General features: G+C 40.0%; 1 protein-coding gene across 1 annotated transcript in view; it reads right to left on the reverse strand.

The window, feature by feature from the left end:
* Positions 1-12,375, reverse strand: part of LOC137661900 (VPS10 domain-containing receptor SorCS1-like) — a 304,008-nt gene that overhangs the window by 89,217 nt on the left and 202,416 nt on the right. The window lies entirely within an intron of this gene.

Below are 12,375 nucleotides of genomic sequence, written 5' to 3' on the forward strand. Positions count from 1 at the left end.
AGCAGGTAACACAACAGACCTGAAATATGTTTATTACCTACATTTAAAAACATGAATTACAGATAAACTATGGACTGTAAGTAAAGGGGAAAGAGAATGTCCTGGGCCACCTCCTCTCTGAGAGAGTAATGTTTTATATAGCTTACCTCAGCTTTATTATTTACGATATGTCATGTAAAAGCCTAGGAGACATTCAGAAATACAATATTGACCACAATGAGCACATACAGGAGGTAAATACCATGCTCTTGGTTGCACTGAACCTGAGAACACGCACTCTGTAGGAAGATAGAGATATCCTTTTACATGCATAGTACAATCAGTTCTTAAAGCATCTACTGGAAACAAGATGATAGGAACTGTGGAATATACATCAGAAATCTTAAATTTTTAGTATGTCAACCAGATCTATCACAACACTACCAAGCATACAACTACACTGTTAGTGGGTTTTCTTGGCTTTTTCATTTAGCTGGGAGAAAAAAAGGATCATCCTTAGAAGCTGAGTAGGACAATGTACTTCTACAAGCCTGAGTATTATTAAGTATCAGTGTTGCCCATGGCATCGGTATGAAACAAAACGAATAAACTTAACTGATTACAAAGAAATTCCAGTTCTGATGACTGGATTTGAAGGTTCTTATACCAACACTAGAATGATCAATAAATACAAGCTGTACACATGGAAGAAGAAAACTACATGCAGGATTTGCACTAGATAACACCAAAGCCTCAAACTCAGTGTTTCTAACTTGATACAACTGCCCACTCTGCTTCATTATCTTTTGTGTGCATGGTCAATGCAACCTGGTCAATGTACACTTCACAAGCTAAACAAGGAAAAGTGCTGCACATTCGATAGCTTTTAAACCAAACACCCTGCAAAGAACAGGGGTACAGGTATACAGCACTCTGGGACCCATTCAGTTACTGACTTCTCTCAGAAATTTCTCTAAAAATAAACAGCAGTCCAAAACTTTGCCATGCCCTGTTCTGAGTAACTTTTGTTAGCTATGCTGGCAGCACTTTCTTCTCATATTTCTGAATTCTATTCTTCCCTTTCAGTATCCGTTCTCAAAGACCAATAGCTCATACATCCACAAACTTTTCTTCTTGCTGCAGTCTATGTTTTCACTTTATTGTAAAATGCCAGCATGCCCTTTGTCCGTCCCTTTAATCTCAGGCTTTCTGTAATACTCCCTGAAACTTCAGCACACCAGGGATATGCTTGCAACACTTTCTACTGAATGGTGCCTATTGTATTTTTGTGATTAGCCTTCTGTATTTTGTTGGTATAATTGTCCGGATGTTTTGAAAAAAGAAAAAGGAAAAGAGGAAAAAAAAGAAAAAAATAATATTTTGGGAAAATGAGGACTTAAAAAAGCCAAAGGGGGTGCAAGGCAGTGACCCCACTGCCTTTACACAGAAGATGCTCATATTATGAAAAATGTAGGACTCCCACAGTCCTATTACAAAGTTGCTTCCTAAAATTTTAATCACTATCAAGCCTGCTAAGTAGTCATCTGCACTTGAGAGCTTCACAAATCGATATCAGTGGCTGCAGCGCAGTAATTGCTCTGAATGCAGATTCTACATCCACTGTGAGAAGCAGCGCAGGGAAAAGACCCCGAATCGTCCTCTGGTTTAGAACTAGGCTGAAATAAACCAAAGCAGCCTGGCACTGCCCATTGCACAGCAAATGCTAGTTGGCATATTCCTGTAGTGACCAACCCCTTGCCATCTCTCTGAAACATTTCTAAAACCTTGGCTTCCTTGGCCTGTCAGCTCTTCTGAGCCAAGAAAATTCAATAGAGACCCTGTTATCCTGGGGTTTCCACTTCTTCTATCTTTTTTCACTTCTAGGGACAAAAGTAATTGTTTAGGGATGCTGGGAACAGATGAGGCTTGCAAGGCAGTCAGACGAGTTGGAACTGCAAAAAGGCATCACTGCGAAGACAGCAAAAGCTACCACTTGGTGTACTTAATTTCAACCGACCATTTTTCATAAACAAAGAACTCGAAGCACCAGACAATAAGGGCTCCATCTCAAGGGCTTGTGCATTCCGGAAAGTAGCTTTGGGTGCCTTTGATTTTGGATGCTTGGCTTCAGACACAGTTACACCATATCTGGGACCACATGCACAAGAAACTTGATGGCAAACTTTTCACATGTATTCCATGTATCATACATGCTCACAGCAGCCAAGATCAAAGGTATTCTAAGCTAAGCAATAAAAGAGAACCTTATTTTAGAGAATCTTCAATGCAAATGGCCCAGAATGAAAGGCTGGAAGAACAGAAATGCTACCATGCCCTTTCACAGAGAGAACTAGTGCGAACATTGTTCATTCTTTTTATGGGGACAGAGATGCCATGCAGCTTTCCCATGTCTCAGAGGAAATGAACAAGTGCAGAACCAGGACTCCTATGACCATCCCTCACCTTCTTTTTGCGGGGAAGAGGTATGATTTGTTCATGCAGCAAAGGATGGCAGATAACTGACAGATATCAGAACAACTCTTCTAAGGTGGGTGGAATGAGATCCCCACAGTTCTGGCTGTTCTGAGCTTATTGACACTGACTCAGAGTAGGTTAGCAATGGCTGCAATGCAATACCAAACAGAATAGTGACACATCACTTGGAAAACCCAGTTTCACCCCTCATCACTAAAAATGCTTGTTTGTCTATGTGCCCTCTCTTCTCCTTCCTGCAACCTGTCCTGATTCTCTTTCTGGACATTAGACTCTAGTTGCATTCTGCCTATGACTTTGTGCTTAACGTGTTATTTATTTTGAGATGTCTCCTGACCTTCACAGCATTTCTTGTTCCCAGCCCCAATTTGAGCACATCTCCGTCTCCACATGTACTGCATTACACAGAAAGACTAATTAGCTACAACTGACAGGTGGAAGAGAGAGTATACTCTCAGAGATCCTCATGCCAAAGTTGTCCTATGAACATAAATATTCTAACGAGATTTATCCTGTCACAATAGAGCTATAAAGTTTCTCTGTTCAGCACATGATAATGGCTTTGTAATTCAATTATTGGTAGAATTTGCCTTTGGGGATTTATCTTCCTTTAGCCTCAGCACTCATGCGAATACCTTATTGTAAATCTTGCCAATGCAAAATCAGCTCCCCCACTGCCACTGGGACACATCCTGCCGCTTCATGTTAAAAAATTGACAGCTTATTCCAACTTAGTGAACGGCAGGTTTTTGGTTTTGTTTTAAAGGACAGAATGAAAACAACAATAGTGGATGATGTTCATGGAGTCCTTGGTAGCATCAATTTTTTGGTTCCACTGATGCTTCTATAACTCTCTAAATCCTAATCGCCATTCATAAAAATAGTAACATGTAGCACTGAACAGGGAGCTTTTTGTCCAAAGATACAAAAGTACTTGACAATCAACCTTTAAGTAACCTTCCCTGCATGCTACCGATTTGTTCAAGACCTATGGAAAAGTACAAGACCAGCAGACCAAGTTAGAAATAGCAGTTGAGGAAAATTTTTGTTCTCAGCTTTATAGATAAACGCCACTGATTAGTCAAGAGCACAAGGACCTCATTGATTTGACAAAGACCACACAGTTGTTATGTGGCAGAGACAAAAACAGAGCCTGAGTCCTCTAGGCTCCTTTTTCTTTTACTACTATATTGACTCCATGAGGACTTTGCAGATAATCTCTGTTCCTTTTTTGCTTGCAGAGGTCAGTGAATCTGCCCCAGGGAGCTTAACATGGGAGGGAATTCTTGTGGTTTCTTTCGTTCAGTCCCTATGATGTGAAGTTTTATGTATTTTACTATTCCTTGAACGTACTTTAAAGATTGCTTTCTAGCTTTAACACCTCTTAACTGTCTTATACTCCTGACACGTTTTAGAAACAAAGGGCCAGATTACAGACAGTCATAAATCAGCACTTCATTTCTTTATACCTGGCCAATAAATTTCCCCTGACAATCATCTAATTAGATTTTCCCTGCTACATCTCTGCACTATTATTTCCCACATTGTCCAATTAGATTAAATGATATAATTTTGTGCAATTCAACTGGCAGCCACTAGGCCAAATCCATCCTATGGCATGCTTTACTTTGTCACCTTTTTGCTAGAATTAACGGAAAAACAGCAGTGCAGTGAGTAAAGCTCAACTCCTCCTAGTTGTGCCACCTCACAACACTCTCCCAGAAAAACAGGTGGCTGTTACTGCTAATGCTAAAATAGATTAGTAGGTAAATGGGGGTAGTGGTGTGATTTCCAGGCCACGGGGAGTCACTTCTACTCTCACTATCATTTTGTGCAACCTTAGAGCAGGATTATCCACAGCCTTCCACCCCATTATGTCCACATACCCCACAGCTTTGAGGATAGTAGCAATCCAAGCCTTCTCCCCCACTGCAATAACACCACAGCTCTGTGGCAAGCTCCAGAGAGGAAACTTGACTAAAACTCTGAAATAGATGGATGTGAATTCTCAGGGAGGTAGGTGTCTATTGCTGGCAATGCTGGGTGGGAGGAATGCTTTAAAATGAGGATCTGAGCTAAGTGGATAAAATTTAGTTACCAGAATCAGATCCTGATTTTAAGATAGTCCTCCTGTCCTACACCTCTTTTTCATATATTGCAGTAAACTTAAGACATCATACTGGCTTGAAGGGAGAGAAGGAGGAAGGTACCCTCTAGTTACAGCCTCTGAACTCAGCTCCCTGATATAATGGACCAAACCCACCTTATTTACTTCCTCTCTGCTGGTACAGTCTAATAGGATCACTGTTTCCCACTGTTTTAAGATGCATGTTTCCAGCATCTTGTAGTGCCGTGGCGCAGTCAGTGCGCTCCAGAGGAGGCCAGGAAGTCATTGACAGCAAGAGTGCAAAGTCCACTCCGGTAACACAGTATGCTGCTCATTAAACATACAACAGAAAATAGCAGTGAAACCTTCCTGACATAGATCTAGATAAATCCACAGATAACTTTGCTATGCAACTGCCTCAACCTCTCAAGGGCTGCCCTTTATAGGTGTATAGAGAAATCAGCTTCTTAGTCCAATGCCTGTTGAGGACTGACATGTTCCATGGTCCTGCGTAGCACTGCACGGTTCTGCTACTGAGTAACCGCCAAATCAAGCTTTTGAATCTGGTATGTGTATGCCTGCCTACTTCTGCAGATATTTAAGGGGGGAAGCGGACGATGGGAGAGAAGTTGGAGCTCATGGGAGTCTCTACTCAGTTATAAAGTACCTCTGGACAATTTTTTTAAGATAAATCAGTTGAATTGGAAAAACCAAAACAAACCAATGCATGCATCAATCAGAATGGGCCTCTCAGTCCCAAAAGGCTTATTCAGGTGAATATACATCTTCTCCCTATTCACAACTGGAGGACAAGACTCTAAGGGGAGGAAGAGGGCAGAGTCAGGTAAACAGATAAGATCCTATTCAGTTATGACTTTTAGGATAACATCCAAGTTACTATTTTACCCCCGTTTTTAGAGTCCCCGTGATAATCAAATAGAGTTGAGAATAATTCTTCTCTTACGTGGTGGAACTCCGCCAAACTAAGGATTTGGGACTGAGGAGTTATATTTTGCTCTGACAAATCTTGATTCGATTATGAGTAACACATTCTCCCAAAAGACTACTAGGACCAGAGGATCTGGTTATTATAGGCTCAGAGGACCAGAGTGGTATCAACCTCTGCTATATGACTTCGAGCAATTTTCTCAGCCTTGTCCAGGCAAGAAAGATATGTATTTTGGATCTCAGTTTCTTAAGAACTAAAACGTATCACAAATCTAAAGAGTCTAAATGAGCTTTTAACAGCAACAGAAAGAGGATGCTGCCTGTCTTTTTTCCGTCCTTGCTGACCCACATAGGGCTGGCAAGTTTGTATCTCTGGAAGCCAGACAGGAATAAAATCCTAATTCCCAAAATAAATCTGAGAGATTTCAGCCTTCGTTTGTAGCAAAAAGATAGAGGTACATCAGGGTCCAGCTGTCTGAGAACTGTAAGCAGAGGGTTTCACTAAATCCTTTGAAATGCCAGTGGGATCTTTAGTGAACACTGCCAACCAAGAGTATGCTTCCTTGCATTGTGGCTGGGCAGGATGTAACACTGACCTTTCTGCTGAGGAAACGGTAAATGTCAAGGGCACTGAATGGTGACAAAGTGTGCTAATGTGTGTTACTCACCATCGGTAATGTTAGCAGCAGCAGCACGGTAAGGGCCAAGGAAAGGCACAGTTGCAGATCTGCTCTGCAGTCTGGTCCCTGTCAGTGTTGCTTGCCTGCAGCTCATCTGCATCTTTAGGCTGGCAGCCATGAAGCTGCCTAAAAATATTACCAAGGTAATAGCAGCCTGTGTTATAGCAGCTCGGACCTTCAGTCTGACTTTCTCCCAAAGCCAAACTAAACTGGAAGCAAATGTGTGGTGTTAAATTCAGAAAAAAAAAAAAAGACGGACATCAAGCAAAATTCACTACTTTTGTTATCCCCCATCCGTCAGTTGCTTAATTCAGATTTCCTGAAAACTGTCATGGGTCCCTCTGTGATGTGCCCCTCTGGCATGTGCCCATCTCCACCATATTTAAGCTACGAAATATATACATTTTTAATTAAATTTCTAGTACACTTCAACTCATCGGGTATAGCTTGTGTGCTAGATCAAGCGGATGATTTTCTGGACAGGCTGTCACAATGCCCTTTGATTGGCATCTTCCCTGTCAGGCTCCAGCAGTTGCCCTGCAGTGATTAAAAGGTCTTGTTCAGCAATACACAGCATCACTTGTAAACAGCCCAGATACCATGCCATTCAAATTGCCTTAACCCACCTGGGTCAGAGTGCAAATCTCACCAAGCCAAGATCTGACAAGAACACTGGGACAGTTTGCCCGGCTTGCTCCAACTGCTTGAATATAACGAAGTTTTTAACAGGGCTTTGACACTTCTTCCCCTTGATTTTCAGCTTTTTCATCTGCTCCAATGAATACACTCAGAGCTTTTAAAATACAGTCTCTAGCCTCCTCTGAAAAAGATATATATTCTGTAATTTTACTCTGAAGATTAACTTTCTTTGTCATTGCTCATAAAAGAAACACAAATATAGCCCTATCTAACTAATCTGTCATCCCAGCTGCTTACCAGTTTATCTTTTTCTCCCTTTCAGTGTGCATGCATATCTTTGTATTGTTTGAGGGGAAAGGTTTGTTGGCTGCTTTTTTACAATGTTTGCATCCATTTTCTTCTCCTTCTCATACTCAGTAAAAACCAAGACAGAGTGGAGACATAGCAACATCTCTTACCAAACTGATATCTCTCCTGTAATTTCTTCAGGGAATCATTAACATCATGGACACACGACCTTAATGGAAATGAGATCTACTATGATATCTTTTTACTTCTAATCAGTCTGTTAGACCTATGTAATGCATGAAAGCCCTGAGCTCTACTTTTTGTCCAATTAAGACAGTCATCTTAGAATCACAGAACCATTTGGGTTGGAATGGACCTTTAAAGATAATCTAGTCTGACCCCCTGCCATGGGCAGGGACATCTTTCACTACATCTGGTTGTTCAAAGTCTCATCCATTCTGGCCTTGAACACTTCCAGGGATAGGGCATTCACAACTTATCTGGGCAAGTGTCTCACCACCCTCAGAGAAAAGAATTTCTTTCTTATATCTAATATAAATCTACCCTCTTTAAGTTTAAAACTGTTACCCTTTGTCCTATGACTACAGTCCCTCCACCAGTAGAGTCTCTCCTTTTTTCTTGTAAGCCCCCTTTCAAGTATTGAAAGGCTACAGTAAGTTCTCCCTGGAGCCTTCTCTTCTCCAGGCTGAACAACCCCAACACTCTCAGCCTGTCTTCATAGGAGAGGTGCTCCAGCCCTATTATCATTAAAGCTCTCTGATCTTCTTGAAGTATGGAGTGGTATTTCTTTTGTATTTCTCCTACTTGCTTGTCTGGGTGCAATACCTAAATAAGTAAAAACAAAAAAAACCAATAGCACTGATACAGTTAATGATTATAACTTGATGATATAATTTCTAGCTGGGTTTTTCTATTTCTCATTTTTTGCTAGTTTTGAAGACACACACACCCCTCCCTCCAAGTTTTTCAAGGTTGGGTTATGATTAGCATTAGCTGAGAATCTTTTCAGGAAATGTCTCATTTTGATTTAAAAACATTACATTTTCAGATATTTTAATGAGCTTTTTAACCTTTTATTTTTATATTTTTAGGGCCAGCTCTAATTGTGATACCTTGACTTACTGGCTTTCAGAAAATAATTTCTCATTGAAGGCATGACTTGATCTGAGGACCAGAATAAAAATCTAGCTTTTAATGAGCAATTTCTGCATATATATATTTTGGCCATATTGAACTATGTGCACCTTGACTAGTTTTTTTTTTCAACTAGTAGTCATGAATGTTTGGATTTGCAAGTCAGAAGGTATCACTATTTAACTTTGACTGGATGACTGGACCACTTTAAAAAAGCAAGGAAAAAAGTAAAGTAATTCCCAGTATGACTGATTCACTAATTTTGTTCACATTTGTATTCACTACAAACCAGTGCCTTTGCCAGCAAAATTCCACCATAGGAATGTATGCTGAAAATCAGCAAATATCACAAAAATAAACCCAGAGGTATTTAGATAAAGCATTTATTCAACCCTTCTAACTAGCATTTACTGCATTCTCTTCCCCTAATGCCAACCACATTATAGTAAACACTGTGCTATCAGCAATAAGCCATGTATATTAACTTGCTGTTTCTGTATTACCCTGCTGAACTAATATTGCTTAGAATACTCCTTTCCTAGTAATTAGGGTATTTTCATAGAGTACATTTCCAGAATTACTAAGCACCTTGATAATTTTCATGCATTTTTCTGTCACAGTACATTTAACAGCAAAATCTCAAGAACCTGCCAGAGAAATAATAAAAGCCATGAAAAATGTTGATACAGTGCAGAACTTCAGCGCCTTGGGGTTATATGCAGTGAGGATTCTTTCCTGTTTCCCTCAGACACATACAGCTGACTCCCTGAGTGGAATATGCTTTCCTCAGTATATCACTTTCACATACCTAGATTATGCAAACAGATATGTGATAAGATACCAGAATTACACCAATTATAGATCTCATTTTTATAATAGCCCATCATAAATGTGTCCTTACAACCTTTTAATGAGGTAGAGAATTACAGATCCCTTTTTCCTCCTTTTTTTTCTTTTTTCTTTTCTTTTTTAAGATGAGAAAACTCCAGTCACCTCTTATTTTAAAGGTTTCAGTTTATCTGCTCATCCCTCACCTGATATCTTCCTCCACAATGACATTACAATCTCTTTCATCACAAGTGTGGATATCAGGGCATCACTTAGATCTGCAGGTGGAAGAATGAAAAGGGGGAACAGAGGAGCTCTGAATAAACAAAGATTGTATTTTCATGTTAATGGCTCCTCTTAATGAACTAGAGGATGCAAGAATACAAAATACATATGAGCTACAAGGAGCTGAGTTGTCTCTACACAGAGTGTTTTCTCAGAGTTATGCAGTAGACATCAGCAGATTGCTTTAATGTTGTTCTTCAGGGGTTTAAATTTCTCTGGGGTGGTAGTAGGAGGGGGATGTTTCACAGAGCAGCCAAAAATAAGCAAATAAAAAAGAAAATTCTCTTGGAAACAGATATAAGAAATGCAGCTGTAGAAGACACTACAGCTTCTCTGACAGCATTTGCAGGTAAAGCCTTCTCAAGACTGAAACTAGCAAGCTCAGTGGTGTTTATTCACAAGACTTAGAGTGACCCACAAACTATTTACAAGACCACCATGACAGAGTAAAATGGCAATTAATCAGTGCAAACAGGAAAATGCATCTTTGCTTTTGTCAACCATTCAAATCTGTTTAAAAGTCTTTAAAGTCTTCCAGATGTTCCTTCTCTGTGACAATAAGCAGTGTTAAGTAAATGCAGCCTCAAGAGGGCCTGATGCCAAAGGCTTTGCTTTGCGTTTTTCTGATTTTAGAAAAGTCCCAGTTTAGATAGTCCTGGAAGCAGTCTGTATTAAAGCAACTCCTCAGCCTTCCTTAGATATTGGAATATAGCCATCAGTCTCCATAGATATTATAGCCCTCATTATCTGCACAATACAGCTGTGTCCTGGTTGATCCCTTCAAAACCATTTGATTTAGGAACAAGAGAGAGTATCCCCCTAGTCTGCTTTCCTTGAAAAATTGTGCCATTGGGACATTTTCCTTCACTATTCACTTCTGCTCTTAAGAATGACTGGAAGTCAGTCTTCTGACTTTTCAGGTTGATTAGATTCTGCTATTTCCAAGCCAAAATTTATAATAATTTTTTAAAAAAGAAAAAAAACACAGGGCACTGAGCGAGGTTCTACCCAACTTGCACATCAGCACTGGCTACAGGGATGTTGCTGTAGAAGTCTGGATTTCAACTGTACATCTGTGCCCTCTTATGTCCCGGTTCCCTTTTGCTTTTCTTGCACAGGGAGTCAGCAGTGGCCATGCTCTGAGTGCAAAGGGCTGCCCTTCTGATTCAGCACTTCAGTGCCAATGCTGTCCTCAGGTACTTGGCTTCACAGAACTGGAAATGCACAGAAAAGCCCAGTGTTGCTCTCTGTGGTGTACGTGTTCTCAATTACACACGCACAGCTCTGTTTTCTACCATGGATGGTTTTGAGGACAGACAGTGTCCATATAATTGCAGCAAAAAGTATTTCTTTGTGATGTCGATCATAATAAATAAGTCAGAATGAGATGCAACACTGTCTCCACAAGTTGTATTATATTTACTTTTGATAGTAGAAGTACAGTCTAGCTTACACTGAGGTGTGTTATGCAAGGGGCATTTTGTTCAAGGTGAAAATCCAGGCTTGCAGTTTCATGTTTTGTTTATGGCTGCAGGGAATTAGATGGGTGCTTGGAACACCTTTTCATCTTTTCAACTCACTCTTTGCCTTTGAATCTCCAAACCCAAGTTCTCTCATCTGTTAGGTTCTAAGAGGCCTTCAGTGTTTGAGCTCCACAGAAAGGGAAAATGATCATTTTCATCATTATCCTTATTGCAGGCATCCATCAGCTCAGTTCACAATAAACCACTACTGCAAGTAATGATGTGAAACTTCTAAAAGTCTACAGTGCAGTACAGGACACAGGGATCCACAAACTGGGACATTCTTTCTGGCTCTCTAACCCTCTTCAGTGAGTACAATTTTGCTGGATGTCTCAAAGACCGGGTCCCCACATTTCTAGGACTTTCTGCTTTTATTAGCCCAGAAAAAACAAGAGATGTGTGGGGCTGTGTGTTTGCATCTGACACTTTGAAACCCTGTTAGGAGTCCTGTAGGAAATAAATAGGAGCGATATAAATATATATGTGCCTGTCTATACAGACGCTCACATGAAAACAAGTTTAAGTCAAAAATGGAATTTAGTTTGCAAAATCTTCAGCTAACACAGCTTCTGAGAAAGGATTAAAAAGCAGGAGCAGCAAACAAAATCACTGGTATATCCTTTGCAGACTAAATTTAAATTCAACTTTGGAAGTAAATTTGACCTAGAGCTCTTACTTCTTTCATAAATTAAAAGAAAATATTTGACTGAACCACTCCTGAATCTTGGTGTGTTGAAAACCTGTGGTTTTGGCACAAACTTATAATTCAGAAGCTACCACAAGGGTCTCATTTTAATCATCTGGTTCAGCTCCTCTTGATTTCAAGATGACTATTTTATCAAAAGCTTCTCTTTTAAAGGTCAGATTCACAGGACATGAGCCAACTTTTGCTCACAGGTGGACTATTGCCTCCGTAAAGAGCTGATAAGAAATCTCGTAGATTTACACCAGTGTAAGCAAAAAGAGAAGTAAGCCGAAATATAAAAAAATAAACTTATCTTTGATTTAGACTATGACAACCATATTTGCAGGAAAACAGTCCAGTGCCTCCTTCATTCCTCAGCTTTCTTTTCCACATAAGTAGAAGTCACACTAATTGCTTTTGTGTGACAGCATGGAGGTGTTTCAGATAAGTATTTCACTGCAATTGTGGTTACAGAGCTTTACACTGGGTATGCAAATCACTGCTACGGAAAGCAAATGCAAAGAATTCTGCCTGCAATCAGAATCATGAGAAGACAATCAGTACACCAGAATCACTGGGTAAATCTGTGATGAATAAAACTGAAGATGAGACAAAATACAAAGAAATTTGCTAGTAGTGAAGAACTGCAGAATAAAGTTCGGATCTACCTCCAGGGGTTATTTTTCAGTGGTTGTGGCCACTACAAGTGTTTGAAGCCAAATCATCCATTACAGACATCGCATATATTATAATCTGTGAGATGCT

Source organism: Nyctibius grandis, chromosome 4, assembly GCF_013368605.1.
Source record: "Nyctibius grandis isolate bNycGra1 chromosome 4, bNycGra1.pri, whole genome shotgun sequence".
Lineage (NCBI taxonomy): Eukaryota > Metazoa > Chordata > Aves > Nyctibiiformes > Nyctibiidae > Nyctibius > Nyctibius grandis.